Source organism: Tenrec ecaudatus, chromosome X (genome assembly GCF_050624435.1).
Source record: "Tenrec ecaudatus isolate mTenEca1 chromosome X, mTenEca1.hap1, whole genome shotgun sequence".
Classification (NCBI taxonomy): domain Eukaryota; kingdom Metazoa; phylum Chordata; class Mammalia; order Afrosoricida; family Tenrecidae; genus Tenrec; species Tenrec ecaudatus.
In genome coordinates, this window is record NC_134548.1 from 144,093,508 (window position 1) to 144,101,030 (window position 7,523).

The 7,523-nt window shown below is 42.8% G+C and overlaps 1 non-coding gene across 1 annotated transcript; it reads right to left on the bottom strand.

The window, feature by feature from the left end:
• Positions 1 to 7,112: 7,112 nt before the first annotated feature.
• LOC142435358 (small nucleolar RNA SNORA5) lies at positions 7,113 to 7,247 on the bottom strand. The gene has a single exon (XR_012781428.1). It is a non-coding gene; the product is annotated as a small nucleolar RNA SNORA5 (small nucleolar RNA).
• Positions 7,248 to 7,523: the final 276 nt, after the last annotated feature.

Here is a 7,523-nt window from a genome sequence, read left to right on the forward strand (position 1 = left end):
CCTGCCCATCAAGGAACCCACTGGGGGTGAAATGGGCTTGATTATTCTCTGAGCAAGAAAGTCCCTTAGTGTTATCGCCTTGCTACACTCATATAACTCGATGTATTTCCCAGAATTCAACAAGTGTTATCTCTTCTCCAACCCAGTGGAATATACCAAGGATTATTTTCTTCATTCTAGAAATGCACTAATTTAGTAAAAGGTAAAAGTCAATGAGCATTAAGCTCATGATAATTAACTGCAAGCAGCACTGTGGTAAAAATTGTATAATCTGAAGCATTTATACTTTTCAGCTGATTTGGATATACGTCCTTTTGTACACTTCATGATACCAAAGTGGACCAAAATTGAAGTGAAATATATCCGTCTATAAAACCTACAAAATCAATATGCATAGTAAGTCCATTGGATCTGTGTATCCCATCAGAGCTTTTATGTTCCTGAGGAAACAGATATTAAAGTTACACTGCTTGGAGAGAGATAAGATTATTTGTTCTGAAAATAATTATCCCTGCAGTAAAACACTCTTAATCTTCAAGAAAGGAGCTTCTCTATTATCCTGATAGGGAACAAGACCTATATTGGGGCCAGGGAATCACTCCGTTTCCATCAGTGTCATTGAAGCTGTGGGTATTTCACATGTTCCTGCGCAGTATACATGCGAGTGTTTGCTTTGAGTGTGTTGTGTGATTCGTAGAGTTCTGACATCAGACAAGGCTCCTTAATTTGTGTTACAGGCAGAAGCGTCTTCAGGAATACTTGCAACGGGTTTTGATATTGTCTGAGCAGTTTAACTGGAACTGGGGAAAGCTGAGGAAGAAAGAGCAAAACTAGAGGTGGGTATCCTTAGCTTCATACATAATCACCCAGTCTCAAGTAAGAATGAATGCAGAGAGAGCTTGTGGTAGATACAGGGGAAGTCTATGCTTCTGTGGTCCATCTCAATGAGGGTCTTTGTCCCTTTCATTTGTAATGTAGTGATGAAGACTAAAACCAAAAATAGGTACATGAATGCAAAACAAAGAGCTGGGAAATGTCACAAATGCAGCTCTTATGTTGCATATTATTTTGAAGCAAAGCCAAGCTGACATTCCCAGAAAGTTTTCATAAACATTGAATCTGAAGCAGGTGGATGGCAATGAGTTTGCTTGGCTTAGGGATCAGGGCGGGGCCACAATTTGAAACCATTTAGTTATCAAGGATGGTTTGTAAATGGGACGTAATAAGCTTGGTCCTCTCTAAAATCATTTAGCACTGACTGACATTAACAAGTGTTAAAGCTATTACTTTTATACCGACATGGGTCTCATCTTGTGTTTCTAAAGGGGGTAGAAGTTCCACAAGGCAGTATGGGGGGGGAGCTGAGTGTAAGACACAGAGCTCAGTAAAGTGATGCACTTGCTTGTGATTGGACTTCAGGCAATATACTAATATTCTAATGTAAATTCCATAATAAACTTGTTTAAAAATAAAAACAGTTATGGGATGCAAAGCACTTTCTTGCACTCTAAACATGTAGTTACCCATTAAATTCTCACGCAAAAATTCTTAAACTTAAGAGACAAGGGACTGTTGAGGATTGGAATTATAGCGACCAGGTTGGCCTGCACTATACAGTCATATTTGCTTCCTTCATTTTAAATAGAAAAATCATTCTTTGTTAATGAATGCCCTTTGCTAGAATCATTCAAAGCTTGACATCTAAAGACCAAAAAGCAGAAGAAAATAATTTATGGGAATGCTGAGATATACAGTTCTGCACATGTTTGCAATTTTTTTGTGTTAGTTTGAGTAGAGGAGAGGAAAAAAATCCATAGAAACTCATATGTGCATAAGATAGAGTTTTATACACAGGGAAATTGTACATTAAGAAAGTATCCTAAACCAGTCCAATCCAAGCCCACCTGTTCAAATAAGCCCATATGCCTGATACCAATCTATAAGTCCTCTTCAGACTCATGTAATGCATGTAGTGTCGCCCAATGCAGGACAATCACAGGCCAGAGGGTAGAAAGTATTTGGATCCAGTTGTGGTGTAAGCTTCTCAGTGCTGGCAGGTGCCTCCACGTGGCTTCTCCAGGTCGCAGGGCACAGGGTCTATCAGCATAGTGCCATGTGTCTTATCAGTAGAGCATCTCCTGGGGTGTCAGCAGAGTGAGAGTGTGTCTTCTGCCTCCAGGGAGGAAAAACCAGAGTGAATAGAAACCTCAGGAGAGGGCCATGCCCACACAGAGGACAGGACAGACCCCACACTTTCCATTGTAATCCTCTCAAATTGACACCAGATTTGGTAATTGCCACATTTTTTCAATTAGAATGGATGTCCTTGAAGGCAGTCATGATCACAAGTAGAAGACAGCCACGTGCGCAGCAACTAGGAAGGACGCCTTCCCTAAACGTGTGTAGTTTGCTGAGTTTTCCATGTGAGGAAACAAGTTTGAGATCCCGAATCGTGTTGCACACCCGTCAAATGTCCCTGCGGGAGGCCAGGGGGCGTTTCCACAGCTGCTCTCTGCCCCGGAGGACCTTAGGTCTGCTGGAGAGAGGACAGCTGACAATGCCAGACCCCCTGAGGATATCACTATCCAGTGCAGCTGCACTCTGCAGGTTTCACCTTGCTCCCGAACAACTTGCCTGAGGGTTGAAAGTCAAGCATAAAGTCCCTGAGAAACTCTGTTCGTCCTCATCTGGTCAGAGGCCAGGGCTATTCAGTATCCTGCACTTTAGGGGAGGTTTAGTAACAGTGACTGCACTTGCAGGGAAGAAATTTCTCGAGCGTGCAGCACACAGGGCCTGCACCACCTAATAAGAATCTGCTATCACTCTGCGGCGGTGGGGTCTTACAAAGCATGTGATGAGAAAATTGTGCATTTCTTTGCCACTTGGTCATAGTTTCTATAATATGATTTCTAAAACATCAATTCCCTTCCCCCTTTGCAGCATACATGTGAGGCTTATGAAGTTCCTCTTTCCATTCTGCCTCGCTGAAAACTACCTATGCCTATTTCTTGGACAGTTACAGATAGTACTTTCTCCACTTAAAACTAAAACCTGCTAACTCATGCAGACTTTAGACCATCAGTCAATGGTGTTCTGTGTGGATCATATTGACGCAGTTATAAATTTTGTATAGGGCCAATGTGCTGAATGAGACACGATCTCCTCCCACTGACTAAATTGCCACCTTTTTTTTTCACAGTGCTGGTGACTGAGATAATAAATGGCCTTACCTACTGGTTACATATCCCCTACATTAGGGGATTCTAAACGGGCAATTCCTGTCCATAAGACTGACACTATTGTACCGCTTGCCATCCAGTTCATTGCAAATCAGCAACTCTATAGGACACAGTAGACTTGCCCCTTAAGATTTTTATTACTGAAGCCAACTACCACATCTTCCTCGCTCAGAGCAGCTACCTAGCAAGTTCAAACCACTAGTCATCAGTTAGTCAAGTGCCGTAAACACTATGTCACCAGATCTCCTTACACTAATGAAATCACTCCATGATAGATATTTCACTGGACTTAGGAATTGATGATCCTTGTTAATATGAAAAGGAATTGTTTCATCGAGTGGATTCCAACTCATAGCCACCCTATATAGGTTTCCCAAGGCAGTAAACCTTTACAGGAGCCAACCGTCTCAACTTTCTCCCATGGAGCAGCTTGTGGTTTTGAACCTCCTACCTTATAGTTAGAAATCCACTTCTTGAACTTCAGACCCACTGTCATCAGGTCAATTCTCACTCATAGCAACCCTCCGGGACAGCATAGTATTGCTCCTGTGGGTTTCTGAGACTAGAACTCTTTCAGGGAGTAGAAGCTAGCCTCACCTTTCTCCCATAGAGCTGCTGGGGGTTTCAAACTGGTGACCAATATGCAACAGTTAGCAGCCCAATACGTAAGCCAATATGCAAACAGGGGACCTAGCAATTCACTTCATAAGGGAAAAAGGCTAACCACTGTGGTATAATGGGGGAGAAAACACAGAATTGGAGGCCCTAAGCTTTCATCTTCAAGACAGGCCTTACCAAGTTCCAAATTTGGATGTTGAGTTACTGCACCAATAAAATTGGGGTAATGTTTACCTTAAAGAACTATTAATAGAGGTTTTCGTTAGACCATATAGTTATCAAAGGAGAAACTGGACTTAGTGTGACTGGCACATAGTAAAGAGGCAATAGTATCTTATTATCACTATTAATCTCTGGTACTTGCAGCCACCGCACCAGAAGCAGGACCTTGACGGTAAGGAAAGGGAAAATATGTTGTTTGGTTCAGTACCTTGCTCAGGGCTCCAAACTCTGGTCCATTGAGCCAAAATGCAGACTGCCACCACAGAAATCTGCTCTCTTTACTTGCATGTGCCCCTCCCCAACCAGCAGAATTATAGGAACAGATAGCCTCAGTGATTCAGGCCCAAATATGCAGGTTACTTTGAATGACAGATCAGGCTTCAGTCTGTTTTCATCCACCACGAAAGAATTGTCAATGGTCAACAGAAACCATATTTAAGCCCAAAATGAAACAAGATCGTTAATGACCTGTGGATTCCTCAAAATTAATTGCTAAGTCTCCTTGGTGTCCTGTCTTCCCCAAACTCCAGGGGTTATTCGTACATAATAGAGCACCACAAAGCACAAAGCCATCCCCTATACCCAGAAACTTAATTTTTGGTTCCAGGTCCTCCGAGTACTCCCTTCCTCCCATTGCATCCCTCCCAGGTGACCATCACTTTAATTCCCTGCTCTCATTCCAGTGCTTATACCATTCAGGTCGCCAGCTTCCAACAACCCAACTCCCAGGCCTCATGGAACATTTATCTTTTTAGACCACAGGCTACAGGACTGCTACTTTCTAGAATCCTATGCACCTTGATAGGATTATGGACAAGCTTATGAGGGCCCAGAGTGCCAGGGAAGACAGAAAGGGAGGATGCAAATTTCTACCTCTGCAGGCTTCGGGGAGGCAGCACCACAGGAATGGTTTCCTGGTGTGTGTAGGAGGTTCAGACCCCAGGCATTAGGGCTTCCAGCATAGGCAGAGATATTCCTTCTCCCCATGTCCCATTGATTCTAGAGCCACAGGGATGCCCACCCACAAGGGACCTATGGGAATGTGAACATGTGGGTAGCAGTGGCAACCATGATTGGTTGAAGGGCCTTTAGAAGACACGCTCCCACCCCACCCCATCCTCCGCCACCAATTCTTGTATAATACAACAGAGAAGAGAGTCCCTCTAAGAGTAAATAGGATTGAGCTTTGCTTCATCTCAGTGCATGGAGAGGAGATTAGAATTTTAAGTTGTCACCATTCCATAAACCTTCCTTGATATACACATGACACCGATGGCACAGCAGAGTAAATGCACACATTTTATTAGTAGTTAGGGTTTGAGACCAGGTCCAAGGAAGAAAGAATGTTGATCTTTTTAAGTCGGATGGAATCTCATGTGGAAATTGAAGGCCTCATTTCCTTTAGACTGAAGGCCAACCTAACTGCCAGTTGGACTCCTTCGTGGTTCCCTCCTTGACTTGCAACAGCTGCCTTGGAGGAGCAGAGAGCCTATGGAGAGCACACAGGAAGCAGAAGATTCCCAGGTGGGCTTGCCCCAGTCCAGTTCTCCTATTCAAACCACCCTTCCCACAGGCAGCAGCAGCTCCTGAAGACCTGCAATGAAAACCTGAACTGCATGCTGGGCAAAGAAATTACACTGATCTGCTCTTGATCTTAAATTAGGCTCTCTCTCTCTGGTTTTATACTCCCCACATAATGAGAAACGGTGTGCATTAGACTGTAGTATCTAATTCTAACTCCTAAAAGTTTAATTTGAGCAATTCTAACTTCTAACATACAAGGTATTGTTCATCAAATTACATGAAAACACTTGAGTTTGCGCATATACATAGAATTTTTTTTCCAACTGACCCACATACATAGGATTTAACACTGCATCCCTCAAACCAAGTGCAATGACCGACATATGGCCCTCTCCCAGGGGGACAGACAGCAGAAAAGTGGATCAAACGAGATAGCGGTCATTTTAAGACATGACAAAAAAAGAATAATTTCTAAATTATTAAGGTGTCATAGGAAAGAGAGGGGAGAGGAGGGAGGGGGGAAATGAGGAGCTGATGCCAGGGGCTCAAGTAGAAAGAAAATGTTTTGAAAAAGATGATGACAACATATGTACGATGTGTTTGACACAATGGATATATGTATGGATTGTCATAATAGTTGTAAGAGCCCCCAATCACATGAAATTTTTAAAAAGAAATTGAAAAGCTCAAAGCCAGTGTCAACTATGGAAAAATGAAGAAGTGTGAAGTGCAAACACCCCAAAGCTCATGTATCTCAAAAGAGAAAACGGACTAATTGTAGATAAATCATCAATGAAAGTTGTATAACCCGGTTGTAAACTGTCTTTCAAGCATATAACTAAAAAAATATTGAACTGTCAACGCTTATCCCAACTGAGAAATTAAATGCTTACAAAATCAATTGACCCCCAACACCAGCAGGTGTGCCAAAGCATCTATTCGTTCCTCTCCTCCCTTTTCAGGTCTAGGCAGTTGGTGTTGGCTCTTCCTGATGTAGGTTGATGTTCAGGGTGTTTCTTCATTAGATGCTTGGAAGATCTTCTAGTGTGGCTATGGTAGGTATAACTTCTGCAACAACAATTGAGATGCGTGGAACTCAGATGAAAACGCTGGCCTACCCTAAAAATGTAAAACAACAACTACAAAAAAACCATGAGCATAGTGGACCCAGAACTTTTTTTCCCAGTAAAGAAGATTCCCGAACAGACTCAAGTTTATATCTCTGAAAACATATGGCTGGTCTCAGCCAAAGGCATGACATTTGGGGGTGTGGGGAGGAGGTTATTAAGAGAGGTAGAAGAAGAAGGAGATGGGGCGGAGAGGGAGCTTCTCTCAGGTATCAACGCTGTCAATAGTATTAGCCCTACGGAGGTTATACGAAAACAGAATGGACAAAAGCGTCACAACTTCAACACTTTTCCACGGTATAAAGCAATTACCATCACATCCAGAATCAACCACGTGAGAATTGACATGGAATTAGGAAAAATCCTCCTTTTTTTCTTCACTCAGTGTGTGTATCAAAATGTATCCCTGAGGCTCAGCAGAGAGGAACAGGGCCCACAAGTTACAATGTCTCTGTGGCAGCCTGTTGGGCCAGTGCCAGCCATAGGTGGGGCAGCCATTGAATTTGAAAGAGCTGCAAAGGAAAAATCCTCTTTTTAAGGAGAACATGGAAGTATTCAAAGTCAAAACTCAAACTCACCATCATGGAGTCAATTCTGAATCATGGTGACCTTATAGGACAGGGCAGAACTGCCCTTGTGGGTTTCCAAAACGTTAATGTTTACAAAGGTAGAAAGTCCAGTCTCTCTCCCGTGGAGCTGCCTGGTGGTTTCACATTGCTTAATTTGCGGTTAGTAGTCCATCCCATAAGCACTATGCCCCTAAGTTACGCCTGCTTTATTGAAAACCATTGAG